Raw genomic sequence first — 16,610 nt, forward strand, 5'->3', positions numbered from 1 at the left:
AGAAGAAAAAAAGGTGCGGGAAGAAAACAGTGTTGGCGGGAGCTAGTAGGCATGAAAAATAATATGTAAGAGAGCTAAAGAGACAGGACGTCTAGGGTGATGGGAGCAAGAGGCATGAGGAGGAACCAAGCAAGACTAGGCACCGTTGGCATTCAGCAGCACTGGTAGCTGGCTCTCAAACACTTTGTATACACATACCAGCACTGGTTACACGCGAATGGTGGCACATGAGATCCACAGACAGTAAAGAATGGACAAGAAGTGACAAACAAGTCTGTAAACATTTAATTTTTCTGGCGCACACATTAGTTCCATTGTGGATGTAGGACCCAAACACCCAGGCCTTGAGACGCACCCCTGCAGCTCCGGGAAAGTCAGCACCATGGAAATGTGGCTGTGCCGCTCTGCTATCCAATGGCAAAAAGTCTGTTCATATCATGTATAACAATGGCGATGAGGATACACATCATGCTTGCAGAAATCGCCTACGCTTACATTAGTGACTTCATCAGGAGAGAGGGGCATTGTAGAAATAGAACAGGATATGCAAGGCATGTTGTGCCAGGCTCACGATACCTATATGCTAGGGGTACTGCTAGGGTGATCATTAGCTAATAGTGCTCATAATTGCTAAGCAAATTTTAAAACACCCAATATAAATAACCTACAGTGCAAAGGTCAAGCAAAGAGAAATGACTGATATTTTCCTTCACTCTGTTCGGAACTTAACATCCATCCAGATTATCCAACAGTGATGACATGCCTTGAAGTGCATACACTGTCTTCAACAGGGTATTATCCCTTTTGGAATAATGTAATCCAATTCACTGCTCGGGCCATAAGTGTTGACTGCTGGCTGTGTCTCCAAGGCTCTTCCTGGATAGGTGTAAACTGGCATGACCAAAGTTTACAATATCGATGCACACTCTGCACCACATGAAAGGTACAGTTAAAGGGCTTGCCATAAGTGTTTAGGGTAGCAGGTGAAGAATAGACACCACCAGCCTTCAATCTCACCCTGCCCCACCCCTGCCAGCTGCAGTGTCCCAGATAAACACTTCTTTTGTGAAACAGATCCAGTCACCTCCCACATTCGATGCCTAATTTACTGCTGAGTAAGGGGATCCACAGCTCCCAAATCAGACAAGCATTCACCATCTTTTATTTGACTGGAACTCAAAGTCGGGCATCCACTGTGTAGAAGAGTTTGGATCAAGCAGTGCAAGTTGATAACAGAGGTGAACACCTCCTGGCGTCTTCTTACGGTGCAGTAGTGGTTTGAAATTTCATCCCTGAAGAACATAGGTGGCTCCTGGCTAGGCAAGGACTTAGTGTTTTTGCTTCTCTCTTCGAATCTGCATGCACAGATTCATCTCTGGAAAAGGTGCAAGTGGCCCTTCAGGTCCTTAGCCTATCTAGGCTAAGGCCATGGAACGGGAGCATCCAAAGAACAAATACAATTCTTGCTCATTAAACTAAGAACAATAAATAAACTTCTCATCCTCCCAGTCGATGCCCCTGTACCCCCTTCACTGATGCGGCAGCAGGTAGCCTAGTGGACAGTGATATGAGGTGCCTCGGTTCCAATAGCAGAATGTGTAGTTAGCAGATTTTCAATTCTCTTTACAGGCCAATGTTCATAAATACTTCTTTTTTTCTCTTTTTGTAAAAGAAATGTAAAATAGCTTATTTTGCTCTTAGAGTCAATGAAGTAAAAATAAAAAATAAAAACACAAAAAGTCTCTCACTGATATATTAGGCAACTCCAACATCCCGGGAGTTAACACTGTCCAGGCAAAGCAGCATAAAAGAGTTTCTTATCCTTGAGAAGAACTCAGAATCTATCCATCACGCTCACACCCACCGCACGCAAACACACACAAAGTGACCACCAATCGCCCCCATCATGGCACCGATGAGGGCATGCGACCCACGGAGAAACAGGAAGGCAACGAGGAAGACAGCGCAGGGTGGGTCCTCGAAGCCAGGAACCAATACCGTGGAAGACCTTGTGCACCTTCCTGTTCCTGGTCACAAGCCTGGTATCGAGAGGGTCCAATGGGAGATGGCCACTGTCTTTTAATGTGTCCGTCTAAGAAATCTGAGGGTAAAGAAAGACACTGGTCACTATAGCACAGGTCATAAATAGCATTAAAACTGCATACACAGTAGAGAACTTATCTCAAAAATTCTGCACACTTTCCAGTCAGTTCGTCAGCTTTACTTTTGTTTATGCAGAACTATCTCGGTGTCTGTCTCAGCTATCTTTTTATAAATGAATTCTCATCTTTCAGCCATGACCACTGACGAGGTTCCACGAGTCCAACTTTAGCCCCCATTGAGACCCCTGCCCACTCCATGAGCAGCAAATGAAGGCCTCTATTCCTGGAAGGAGAGTGGGGAAGGAAGGGTATGGTGGAAAAATATCACTTTATCGAGGCTGGCGAAAATATTCGTAGTGTAGTTATTCCTTACATTGGGTACCTTTTATTTGATTGCTTGTTGTAATTAAAAGAAAAGTAATGTATCTATATTTGTAGTTCTCCACCATGGGCATCATCAAATAAATATATATATTTTTTTCTATTTTAAAATTATTTTACAAACAATAAAGAACGAATACTTTGGGCTGCACAGGGATTGGCAAACTGCCTCTTTAACACCCCCAGCCTGCAGGATCTACAACGCTCTGCACCAGACATTCCCTCGGTTCTATTTTTATGCAAGTACCTCGTAATAAAAAAAACACAAATACTAGTAGGTGGTTTTGGCTTCAACATTAGAGGATCTTTAGCATTCAAATAACACGGCTTATCAAAATATCCTTGGAGACCGCTTTCCCTCGCTGAAAATCTGGTTTGGTGCCATAGTCTATCCAGCAATCCTCGATGAACCCATCCCACTGTGACTGCATGGTTGCGAGTCTGCATTTGTGCCCCGCCCCCACCCCCCCACACACACACCCACTATGCTCTAATTACTGTCCGCCACTGTATATTGGAGCTTACTCCAACAACGAGTGGCAAGGAACAAGCAAATGCCCAGGAGCAGATGGCTTCATGAAAAAATATGATAAGACCCATCAGCAGGTGCCCCTGCTTAAAGAGATGTCCACTGGAGTCAATGAAATTTAGGGCAAAACTCAGACTATTGAAGAAACAACAATAACCCTAATTTTTAAACTAAATACAAACTCCAATGTTCTAGCCCTACATCACTCTTCAATTTAAACGTCCACATTTTTTATAAAGGTTGATTAGATCTTAGTTTCTTTAGGTGGTGGCCTACTGTCTAACATGGTAGACGTGCTCTAAATAAGCCCCCACAACTGGCCTCAAGATCCTGCTCAATCCACCATAATACTGAGTTTCACTATGTCAGTGGTGGATGTCAGTCATCCACCTTGCCTGGCTGCAACATTCTCTAGGAGAGAGGAGGCACCAATCGGTGAACAGCCGATGGGCCAGACGCATATGGCGAAGTTCAGAAGCCTGCCTGGACTGCAAAGGAGGCCCTTTGAAGGTGATCCCAGCAGTGGGCATGGTTAGCAAAGAGGGGTAGGTCTGAAATGAGACAGAGCTACAGGAGTGGTGGCCTGTGGCCCTTATTTGAACAGCTGAAGGAGACACTTGGCTCTTAGCCATCCTTCAGTGGAGTAGTGTGGCTCACTGGTTAGAGGCGGCAGGCCTGAGAGCAGAAGTCAGCCTGGGACCAGGGTTCAATTCCCGACGCGGCAGGGTCGTGGACCTTGGTCAGCGGACTCGATAATTCTCGCTTCGGTGCTTACTCTAATCAGGGGTTCCACTCGGCAACTCTGGGCATTAGCTTGCCTAATCTCCACAACGGCCCCACCAATTCCGGGGATGCCTGGCTCCACCTTGGGGACTCCCAGCAAGGGACCATCCCACAGGGAAAGCCAGGACGGGTTCCCTAGAGTTATACAGCGCCGGGACGCCCCGTTGCTGGGGCAGCTGTGCGCTTTACAAGTATACTACATTTACATTTACATTTATCTCTCATGGTGAGCTGCAGAAAGGCAGGAGTAAAGGCGGCAAAGGGAGCCAAGATGGGCCCTGTTGCCTGATGCATCTTTTGCTGAAGTGCGTCCGAACTGCTCCTGCCCAGCCCCATGGGGAGACAAGTCGGAGCAGGAAGTGCCGGCTTAGAATATTGCTCCCTGCCACGGAAGCACTGTGGCTCTCTATGAAGAGGCAAAGCAGGATCTGGGCCTCATTTGTGGTGGGGCCCTGTTAGAATTGGGGGTCTCTAGTTGGCACAGGTAGGTACTTGTGACAAGTAGGGACCCTCTCCTCTAGTCAGGCTATGGGGGTACACTCCTAAAATAACCCCTGCTGACACCCTTGGTAGCTTGGCACGAGCAGATAGGCTTATCTCAGAGGCAGTGTATAAAGCATTTGTGAACACGTACAGTAATCAAGTGACAACACTACAAATGGACAACACACTGGTAGTATATCAAAAATAGTTAGCTTTTATATAAAGACTTAGCACAAGACCAAATAACGACAAAAATAATCCACAATACTATCAGCAATAAAGAGTTCTTGTTAAAATGCTTATTTTTAGAGTTCTGTGCGATTCGTACAATGTGTCCGGCTCTCCCGGTGATGAAAAGAACACAAAAGAGTCTAGCAAGCGCAGCGGACGCTTTGGTCCTATGTGTTCAGAGTGTTGTGCGAGTCGTACACAGTACCTTATCTTGATGCGTCCGGCATGGACGGCGCGATGTAAAAAGAAAGCGTTGTACGGTGCGTTGTCCTCCAGTCACGGTGCGAGCTATGGCTCGTTGACGTCGCCTGTGCGGGAGCCGCGTTGATCGAGGGGACGTTGCTTGGTGTGGTGCGTTCAGTTTACGTTGCGGCGTACGAGCCGTACCTTTGGAGCCGGCGTCTTACAGTCTTTGAACGCGGTGCGAGGCGGGCAGTACGACGTGGACGTGCGAATCGTACCCAACTCCAGGTGCGATCGTAGACTTGAAATCAGGGGCAATGTACGCGTCGTTCCGACCAGTGCGATTCGATGAGGCGAAGCGTTGTACGCTGCGTTGTCTGCCAGTCACGGTGCGAGCTACGGCTCGTTGACGTCGTTGGTACGAGTCGTTGGGCGCAAATCCGCGTTGATTGAGGTGGACGGACTTGGCACGGTGCTTTACAGGACACGAGTCGATCGTACGAGGCGCACACAGCTCCCTGCCTCAGCAGCCACGGAAAACAGCGTTTCCAGCAGCTCTCCTCAAGGCGGGTGAAGTCCACTGGTCCTGGGACTTCGTTCAGGGGGCAAGCTCTCTTACAAGCCCTTGGAGATCTTTTGCACAAGTGAAAATAAAGTCTTTAAGTCTTTCTCCTCTCCTTCAGCAGCAAGGCAACCACTGCAGGCCAATCCCCCAGGTCAGGTACAGTATTCCTCCTTCAGCTTTCCCAGTTCCTGCTCTTCAGGCAGAGGTTTATTCTTGTAACTTCAGAGGCTTCTGAAGTATCTTTGTCTGATCTGGATCGTATTTCTTGGGAGCAGGGTCCCAATACTTATATCCCTAAATCCTTTGTTCCTCTGGGGCTGAGGGGCCCTTGCCCAGCCTAAACCAGTTCTGGAGCACTCTGTGGGCATGACTCTGACTTTCTATTCAGGGAGCAGGCTAGAGACATCAGACACTCCACAGGAGGTGGAGCCAGCATTGTGGTGGAAAGGCACAGTCCTATTCAGAGCCTAGGTGCACTTCTCCCACCCATCTGGATGTAAATCTCTCTATTCACCACCAGGATACCTAGCCCTGCCCTTTGGAATTCCCCAGCCCTGTCACTCACAGAAACCAGACAGCAGATACACATCCTAGCAGAGGCGGGCTTGAAAGGTTAGGCAAGCAAATATCTACTTTCTAAAAGTGGTATTTGCAAACACAGAATATTAAAATAAACTTTACTAAAAGATGTATTTTATTATTCTGAGTTCAGGCATACTAAACTCGAATTTCTAGCATGTTCTCTGAGTCTGTTAGGATTATAGAATGTAATAATTCTAACAGCCCATTCTGGCCTATGGAGAACAGGTAGCCTTGCAATAGTGAAAAACGAAAATGGCTGTAATTCACTATTAAGACATGCCACACACATCAGGGCTTGTCCTACTGTAGTAACGAGGTCCACACGTTGTTGAGTTCAATATCATTTAATAAGTTCAATTCCTCATGGGTGCTCCCTGCTTGACAGGATCGTAATTCCCCAACATTCTACAGCTGCCTTCAAGTGACAGCACGGGTCAAACCAACGGGAGAGAAGTGGGAGGGGGGGGAGCAGGGAGAAGAGGGAGGAACCAAGTGACAAGTTACAACACATCATCCTCCCTAGGGAGACAATGGGGAAAAGGCAGGGGGCATAAGAAAAGAGGAGCGGAGTGGATAGAAGAGAGAGAGCGAGTGAGAGAAGGAGAAAAAGAAGAAGAGAGGAAGACAGAAACAGGAAAAGAGAAGAAAGCTGCGACTACACAAAGAGGCCTAAAAGCGGGTCCTGCAAGGAAGACCGCAGCCCCTGTACGAACCTGGGACATAGAGAAAGATGAACCAAAGGCCTCTGCCAAAGTTTTGGCAGAGAGCCACTTTAAATCAGAAGACAGTCTGTGTGAGAGCGGGGTGGAGGAAATCAGGAACAGGGAAGATCCTGAGCCTCTAACTACTCTTCCCCACCCTTACCTATCAACCGTGAGAAGACAATAAATCCCCAGGGTATCCCGGTAGATCTGATAGTGAAGGGTAAAGCGTGAGATGAAGACCCACAATATCCGTCCACCCCGGGCCCCTAAAATACTAACAAGAAACAGTAAGGCTTAAAACTACTAATGATACGTGTGTCTGTCCTCAAAGAACTAATGTAGACACTGGTAGAACATAACTACCCCTTCATCATGTCCCGGGGGACAACACTTCAGGCTTCTAGATAAACTCAGTTAATATTTCACATGTGGTACTACAGTAAACAAGGGTTATTAGTTCTGTGATGGCCAACCCGAAGTCAAAGTTATAATAATCCTCAGTTCCAATATTACCCAGGAGGGTTGCTGTTAAAGATGGTTATAAGTTCTGTGATGGCCACTCATAAGTCCAGGCCATAACCAAGGTGGAAAACAGATTTCCCTGGCGGATGCTGCAGAGTAAATGATTCCTAGAATACCTGCTTTTCCGCTATGCCAGTAAGCCACCAGTCAGTTCCTAAGTTTTACCTCGAGGAGGAGCGTTGCACCTTGTGGTGTGCCTCTTAACTTCCTCCACAGTCTCCTCTAAGCTTCCCAAACACCAGGGAAGAATTTACAATTATGCTCAAGGCTACTCTCCCACGTATCTTCACTTTCCTTGCAGGTGAGAGAACAAAACTTTAAGACCTTCTCCTTGGGTAGTTTCCTGGACCAGATCGCACTGCGTCTGCGCCTTGTAACCACGCAGACCTCATACACCTTATCACAGTCGTTGTCTGGTCTAGACCATCCTCCCCCTTCGGATCTCTTTCCATACTCAGCACCTGAACCTCTGGTCATGGGTTCACACCATGTAACTTCATGCCACTCTCTCCAAAAGTTGTGTCGAATAGGCTTACACTTTTCCTCCTTAAGTCTTTTAGTTGGAGTAACTTTACATTTTCCATTACTACCAAACTCATTTTCATTTTTTCTAACTTCTTCACTTTCTTCCTTCACAGATTTCATGCTTATATTTTCCCTCCTTTCAAGTCCTTTATAAATACCCTGTTTGACTTTGAGTTTGTCCATAACTACCTTTTTTCTCCATTCCACTCTCCAAGCAGTTCCTTTCCATGCCCCCTCACCCTCATATGGTGGTTTTCTTTCTTTTAACCGCTCAAACCAAGCTAATTGTGTACTGTTGATTTTCACCAGATCACTACCAAGTTCATTGCTTTTTTGATATATCATCCATCTTAATGCCTTTTGTTCCACCCCTCTCAGATGGGAGAGTTGATTTTCTGTGTTGTACCTCTTTTCCTTCGTACTTCTTTTCCTGTGTGACACAGAGTCCGCGACCCTAATTATTTCACTTCCTCCAAAGTTGATAGTACACACAGGGTTAACTTTGCTCATGTTCATCTCCACTTTTTCATCCTTGTCATCCCTGATAACTTCATATCTTTGTACATCACGAGACATCACTTGCATAAAATGATCCCTAATACCTTCCATAACTTCTTCACTTACATTCCTTCCAGCTCCCTCTTGGTCATTCTTTTCAATGTTAATGTAGACCTCTTCACCTCCAGCTCCCAATCTGTTCAACACTATTTCCACCTTATCACTGGGGAGTAATGATTGTTCCTCATTTTCTATAATATCTAACAAATTACGAAAATCTTCCTTCCACTTTTCCTTTGTATTTGTAAATACCATCCCTTCCAAAAAATGGCTCCAGTGGCGATGAGTTATACCTCTTGTTTATTTCCATGTTAATTCCACTGTATAACCAGATGAATAGAACACAACAAGAAAATTTCTATGGGTACTATGTTACTGGCGATACACGCCATAGGTGAAAAGAGATGGGAAGCTAAATACTCTTTAATCCACCCAGTGCGATGGCGTGATTGCTCCGGAGCACAGTTGTCATTCACTTTAATCAGCTCCAAAAGTAGATTACTCAAAAACTGCTTTGCGCCGTTACTCGTGTGAGCTGACAACAGGTAAATTTCACAGTTAGATTCATCACACGTTTTTTTCCTTTTCCTTTATCCCTAGAAAGTGGCTATTTTATACTTCTTGACGCTTGTAAAATCAAAATTCTTTTCAATCGTAAGTGACAGTTCTTAAGAAATACGCTTCACCTCACAGCGCGCTGCCTCAGATCAATTTCCTACGCTGCACCAGGGGTTTGCTGTACACCCTGTTATTCTCACTGTTTTCATGAAATGCACATCACCTCACGGCGCGCTGCCTCAGATAGCTTATATACGCTGCACCAGGGGTTTGCTGTACACCCTGTTATTCTCACTGTTTTTCATGAAATGCACATCACCTCACGGCGCGCTGCCTCAGATAGCTTATATACGCTGCACCAGGGGTTTGCTGTACACCCTGTTATTCTCAATTTCTTCATGCAGCACCAGAACGCCTCCTTAGATCTGTTTCAAACGCGGGAGCAGGGGTTTGAAACACACCCTGTCCCGCTCCCGTCTCCTCACACGGTTTCAATGGCTTCCCACAAGCACTTGCACCACTCTTGTGTTTTTCCAACTGGGGTACAGCCTTCGGGAGTTTTTTTTTTTCTTAAACGCTTATACCAACATGCTCGGTTACACAGAGGCTGTTCCTTACTCGCATCCGACAATACTTTGTTTAGAGAAAAAAAAATTAGCTTACAAATGCAGTCCTTCACTCATGCTTAAATAGCTTGACGCACTGCCTCGGGTCAGTTTCCACTGCGATGTCAGAGATTTGACACGGTTCCCTGCTCAGAACACTTCACCTCCGACAGCTTCATAAGTCTAATCTCCTTGACTTACGCTGAACCCCTTGTTCTCCGACCTGAGTCTTGCTTTCCTGCACCATAAGAATATCAAGGGAATACCAAGGTAAAACCTGATATTACTTTCACTTTTTTTTCTTTCCCAGTCCGAGTAATGATACTTTCCGACTCCTTCTCATATAATTTCTCCTATGGGATTCACTGCACCCCAAATCAAAAATTAATAAATTAGGTTGAACTCACACTTGTAACAGCCATCATACATCTTGGCACCTCATATCAACGATTCCTCACGTGGGTAGTTCACCAATATGCCGTTCTTTACTCCTTTCAAATTACGACCAGCCTCCTTTCACCTCAGAAAATAACCGGCTCTTCACGCAGGAACACTCGCTTCAATGCTTAAAATGGCCAGACGGTGGCAGTGCCGTCCCAGGTTTGCACTGTATATTTGAGGAGAATTTCGTAAAATGTGACAGAATTTTTGCTGCAATCATGAAAACTGAGGAGAGTTAAATTTTGAACGCAAAATTTGCCGACACACCTCAATATCACTTGCGGAAACAGAGGACACTTGGTACCCTTGCCTTGCTCATTCATCAAATCAGTCACCAAGGCTCAATTTGCAAAGTTCACAAAACGGCGTAAACGATTCCGAATCTGTTCCCCGCTCCGCTCAGCTCTCTTCACTAAGCTGAAACTGCTCACCTCGTGAACTATCACGATTAACTTGGCTCTTGCTCCTCTCACCATTTCATTTCCACACGGACTTTCGCCTTTTTCCCAGAGCTCGTTTTTCCAAGTCAGTCACCCAGGCTCATATTTTCAACTTCCAAGTGCGGCGATGGCGAGCTCTCCACATGAGCTTAAGCTGCTCAACTCATGAACATTAGCCTCCTCCGAAGCTCATAAACTCGGGTCTTACACCTCTTCTCTATCACAATTACAAGAGCGCCCGAGATAAATCATCGAATCATTTCATTTCTTTTTCCTCGTTCAAGCTCACAAATTCCAGGGGAGAGCACCCCACTGACCCTGGCTCAGCTCCGTTTCCGTCGTCGCCAAAATGTAGTAACGAGGTCCACACGTTGTTGAGTTCAATATCATTTAATAAGTTCAATTCCTCATGGGTGCTCCCTGCTTGACAGGATCGTAATTCCCCAACATTCTACAGCTGCCTTCAAGTGACAGCACGGGTCAAACCAACGGGAGAGAAGTGGGAGGGGGGGGGGGAGCAGGGAGAAGAGGGAGGAACCAAGTGACAAGTTACAACACCTACCTTATACTTACAATGCACCATGCCCTTGGGCCTACCATAGGGGTGACTAACATGGAGGTATGGGAAGGTTTAGGGACTGGCAAGTGGGTGCACTTGCCCAGTCAGCATGACAGTACCAGACTGCATGCAGGCTCTACAATGGCAGACCTTAGACACATTTTACAAGGCTGCTTCTGTGGGTGGCACAACCAGTGCTGAAAGCCCACTACCAGCATTTGGATTTACACGCACTGGGCACACTCAGTGCACTGTACTAGGGTCTGACAAGTAAACCAAACATCCAATTAGGGAACTACTAATCAATACATCAATTTACAGTAGGGAGCACTTGCACTGTGGCACTGGACAGCAGTGGCACAGTGCCCAAAGCATCTAACACCAGCAAAAACACATGATGCAACAGAAAAAAATCGAAGGGAGACCCATGCCAATGGTGCCAGGTCTAACAGGCCCCCACTCCCCTTTTTTGGAGTGACAGGTCTGGCTGGAAACACAAGACCAGCTTTTAATCTGGAGGGGGGGGGGGGGGGGGGGGGGCAGACTTCTTACATGATCTCCTAAGAACAGGGAACCGCCTGGAGTTAACAATTTGACAGCTCAAGGAAAGACAGAAGCAGCAGAGTCAACCTTGCAGGGACAACTTTTTGCATTGTGGGGATGCCGTAGGGTGTAGAGGTAAGGAACCGTAACACTTTCTACGGTGATGGTGGCTGTCTTGGTTCCCCGATAAACGTGCTTCTGGATACAGACAGGGCTCTGTCAGCTCGGCCTCCCCTTGGTACACCCCAATACCTTTCATCATAAAGCAACTTAATTATAAAGAGAGGGGACACCATCCTTGCAGTACCCAGGTACAACAAAAGACGTATTCTATAGGAGCCAATGAGTGATCATTTTCACGGACTACACTGGTCATGCTTAAAAATTGCAACACACCTTTGTTGGGGGGACAGCAAAGCTTAGAACTATGGATAAGGTCTACAAATACATTTTTCCAGAAAAGCTGAAACCTGTGCACCAAATAAAAGACTAAGTCTTTGACATCTCAGTCTCAGTACGGGTTGAGGAATGGCCGACCATACGGCTATCAAACAACCGCTTTGAGTCAAAAAATCTGAGACTCTGTGATGGAGGTTGCATTATGAGAAGAAAGACTGTGGGGGCCAGAAGAAACACCTTTGAGCTCTGTGCATCTAGACGACAAAGCAGCCCCGAGGACACCGGAAAAAAAAACAGCAGGGGAAGAACAGTTGAATGACAAGGAACATGTCTGGCACTTAGAAGACATGCAGGGAAAATAGCATACTTAACTGTAATCATAGTTACATTATTAGCAATACCTAGAATACTATCATCATGACTTCAGACTTCCAGGTAGGGGTAATGGGGTAATTTGCTACTTATGTAGAGCAAGAAGGGAGGAGATGCAAATTATCAAGTTCAAAGTTATTATGAGTGGTTTGTTTTGGTATTGGCTAGCTTCACAGTAGAAATTGTAGGGAGGTGGTGCAGGGACATTTTCTGGGTTCTTAGTTTCAACGACACACTGAGTTTTTCCAAAACATAACACAACACCCTTTTGACCACGGCATAATAGATACCATCACAGGATACCATATCATTTAATGGACTGGTAGATAAGATCAAGAGAGGGGAAGTTATTCAGTATTCTAAGCTCCGATCATCCGACGTCTGGAGACCAACTGTACTTTCCTAAGGCGTTTTAGCTATGATTAGGGCTTCCATTCTGTGTTTGTGAAAGGATCTCAAACGAGGCCCACACTATAGAGGAAATACTTTACCCTAGTGATGGCTGAGATCACTCTGGACCACCCGAGTTACTCAGTTACACTGATGGGAATGGTAGACGGCCAGCCATGAACATTGATAAATATCTACATATTTACTACCTTACTTTGGGGGTTTTGTAAGAGTTGCAGGGTTGCTCTCTGGACACCCACACGCCCTGACAATCCTTGGATCTGTCTTTAATGCAGTAATTACTAAAGAAGCTAACACATGGGGTTCAAGCTGCTGGACCCCACCGTACCTCAATACTCACAGACAAAAAGTATCCTTTTCTGCTGGATAATCTATTGTAGTTTCCTCACCGTTCGAATATTCCCCGGGCACCAGTTGGATACAGATATTTTTTCAGCAGTCCTTCTGCGTACCGCTAGTGATAGAGTGGCGCAGCCAATAGATGCCAGCTCAGCGTGCTGACTTCAGTTTCTTGTTTAACTCTTTCTGGGCCCTTGGACATGGAGCACGAACATTATACTGTGCATGTGTGCAGATCTCTAATTTGGGACCTTTTTTGATGGTTCAAGTAGGCCACTCCACAGAACGGATTGGTGGGAGGGAGGTGAGAAATCTGCTGTTGAATAAGAGTATCCCCATAAAGAGCGGTACTGAAGGGTAATTACCTTGTCTTTCTGATAGATACTTCTGACCACAGATACCTGCCCATGCTGAAGGAACTGTGGAGTGGGTTCAGACCAAAGGTCCTACAGGAACAAAAGGGCAAAAAGCCCTTCAGTCTGACCTGACCATCAAGGCAGTACTGCTTCATGAATATATGCACGGATGCCCACATTGCCTGGCAAAGGCCAAGAATAGGCACTCAACAATTTCACATAGTGGTAGCAGTCCTGGCGGAATTTGACAAAAGTTCTTCCACTCTTCCAGTGGCTGCATCTTGGCCAATGAGTAGAAATCTTAATGCAGATGACTATCCACCTTGACAAATTCCTTTTCTGCACATTGATAAAAAAGGAGAAAAAAACACCACTTTAGGCAAAAAGGGTGCCCTGGTTCTCAACACCAGTTTGTCTGGAAAAATGTGGTTTAGGGTGCCAAAGAGAGAGCCTGGATCTCACTTGCACAATGAGCTGATGTGATCGTGATGATAAAGATGGTTTTGAGCAGCTGTACATTAGCTCGAAGAGGGAATACATTGGGTACGTCAGGACCAAATTAATATCCCACTGTGGTATCACAAACTGTGTGGGAGGGACCATTTGTGTCAAACCTTTAATGAAATACATCACAACAGGCGATTTAAACAAGGAAGTTTGGTCCGGCCAAAAAGAAGAAAGGGCCAACAAATACCCTTTAATGCTGCCCACTGCAAGGCCTTACTTGGCCAAAAATAAAAATAAACAACAAAACATCTCACAGTTTGGCTGTAGATGGTCTGCATTGCCGACTCCACACCAGGCAACTCATTTGTTCCAGCACCCTGCTCCAATAGATTTTGTAGAGGGACACCTGGGAGGAGGAAGACATCTGCAACCTCATGAGGTAGACTGAACACAGTCAACTGCCACATTCAATTTCCACTCACGGAGGTGTAGATTACATAGGCTTGGGTGCAAAACTCTGCCCTGCTGCTGCGACAGAAGACCCTCTTAAAGTGGTAGCCTGATCAGAGGTCAAATACCTAGAAGTTTCAGGTACCATACGATCCTGGCCAAATGCGCATCATCCACTAGGATGGCTTGGGCCAGGTTATTTCTGATCTCTTCAGAACTCAGGGCAGTAGAGGAAGTGGTAGAAAGGTGAACATGAGTCTTGTGCTCCACTCTAACTTGACTGTTTCCCCCAGGGAGAGCACTCTTGGGAACTCCAACGCACATACTTTTTGACACATCACAAATCTTAACTTTGCCAAAAGGATTTAGCCATGGCTCCCCATTCGGAAAGGTAACGTGCGCCACCATGGAATGCAAAAGCCATTCATGATCTGCCAGGTGTCGCCGGCTGATCTTGCCCACTCTGGCATTTAAAGATCCTGCTGATTGGGTCACAATCAGGGAGATTGTCGGAGGCTCCAGTCAACTACAGAGGCACAGTGATTCTTGACACAGGATGCAGAACCTCACTCCGCCCTACTTGCTGTTGTACCACAAGGTGGTGGTGTTGGCCATGAGAACCTGCATCGGCCATTCCTTGATGGATTGCAGGTTGCCATTAACGCCAGGTGAATGCCCACATCTCCAACAGGTTTAGTGGAGCAAGATTTCTGCCAGACTAGAGTTCTCTCTTCTTCACTTCTCAGAGATGAGCTCCCCAATCCAGTAGGGTTGCATCCGATACCATTGTCAGTGGGAAAGGGAGAGGGTCTGTCACTGGACAGGTTGCAGTCCAATAGCTACCATTGAAGATCCTGTGAAGTCTGTAAAACCAGGATGACTTCCTTTTTAGGACTCGCCTAGCGCAACGCGCATGTGCTGCTCTAGGAGAGGGCTCTTGGAATCACTTCAGACTTCCAAGAGCCTTCTCCGTGAGGGTGTGCCTCCTCCCACACATCCCTTTGGCCTTTGCGTGTGGCTTTCAATAATTGAAAGCACGCAAATGGCCAAAGAAATGCATGTCCCGCCTTTCCTCAAAACTTTCACTTTCACGTGCAGCGGCGGGCACAATGGCAGCTGTATTCCTTACAGCGCGCGCGCACCACTTGTTTTCTTCTTCTATTTTTTCAGAAAAGAAAGAAAAGGAAGTGGATATGTACGCAACCCTTTCCGACGAGAAAGCCTTTGTGTTTGCAGTGGCCTGCCAGAAATCAACAGAAAAATAATCAACCAGAGACTGATCCTGTGATGATCGATAGGGGGCCCTGGCACCGTCCGCAGCACCCGGAGTGCTGTAGCCCCAGTCATGGGGAAGCTCTTTTACGTTGTCTCTGCCCCCGAGGCACTTCACCCGCACTCAAAGACAATTCTTGCGTTTTTTTAACCTGCCGGAATGAATGACTTTACAACGACAGCACTTACAGTTTAAAACAAATTCACAGAAAGCCAGCTTTTTGTTGGATTAGGAATGTGAGGCGGTGTGGAAGAAAATTCCTTGAGCGTTTCACATCGTCGGGCTGCTAGAGTGACATTTTGAAGGCTTTCGCAGAAAGGATAAGAAGTTTTTATTCCAAATAAATTATATATGAGATTTTTTTATATGTATGTCGTAACGAGGCTCACGTGTACAGTTTTCCCGCCTTCTTAGTTGTCATGCACTGTAGCATTGATAATCTATCTCTAACCGAGCATGTTATTAATAAAACCCGCAGATGGAGTAGTTTCTTACCTGTAACTCCAGTTCTGTAGTAGGGGTATCTCTGTTATAGTCATAATCTAGTGAATAGTCCCGCCCATGTGTGTGGACCCCGGAGCAATAAAAAATAAGCTCTTCACCTGAACCCAGCCGAGTATGTATGGCGGAAACCCGTCAATGTCAGTATCGACTCCGGAAGCACCCTCCAGTCCGGACACAGTCTCACCAGCCAGGGAAAGAGAGTCACACCATCCGGCAAACGCTGAAACGCCACCAGGGCAGCCCAAACCATAGATCGACGTTGTTTCCCCTGCCGCCGAACAGAGAAGTGCCCCAACGAGGCACTCACATGTACAACAGATCTGTCCAAAGAAATCTCATGAACCGGGTCTCGCAGCGTCTCCACGAACTTAGGCGTAGCTGGAGCACTCATCACTGACGCAGAGGCGGGCCCATCGGCGCTTCCATGAGAGCGAACTATGCCCGTGTGGAACGGTGGGACAACAATGGCGGCCATCTGTCTTCCCAAATCCCGGGCGTCCCGGATCAGGGTCGTATGCAGGGTTGTTAACGCAGCCAATATATCTCTGAACGTGGGCTCTGTCTCGTAGTGCCAGACCCCAGGACTCTCCCGCACAGCAGCTTCTCTGCCTAGATGTGGTCTGCGTAGGAGGGCGCCGTCTGCCATCTTAGCTGATCCGGCCTCGTCCTTCTCCACTTCACCTCGGGACCGGGCCCCACACCAGAACGCAACAGGAGTCACCACGAGGATCCCGAAAGTCAAGGCAGGCTCCCCAGCGAAGGGTC

At 46.6% G+C, this 16,610-nt stretch overlaps 1 protein-coding gene across 3 annotated transcripts in view; it reads right to left on the minus strand.

Annotated features, from left to right (window-relative positions):
• Positions 1–262: 262 nt before the first annotated feature.
• ATG9B (autophagy related 9B) overlaps positions 263–16,610 on the minus strand; it is a 282,068-nt gene continuing 265,720 nt past the window's right edge. For all 3 annotated transcript variants that reach the window (XM_078662776.1, XM_078662774.1, XM_078662775.1), the window contains exon 15: positions 263–2,101. The gene's annotated coding sequence lies outside the window, so the exon portion shown is untranslated. The remainder of the gene's footprint in view (positions 2,102–16,610) is intronic.

This window comes from Lissotriton helveticus, chromosome 10 (assembly GCF_964261635.1).
Source record: "Lissotriton helveticus chromosome 10, aLisHel1.1, whole genome shotgun sequence".
Classification (NCBI taxonomy): domain Eukaryota; kingdom Metazoa; phylum Chordata; class Amphibia; order Caudata; family Salamandridae; genus Lissotriton; species Lissotriton helveticus.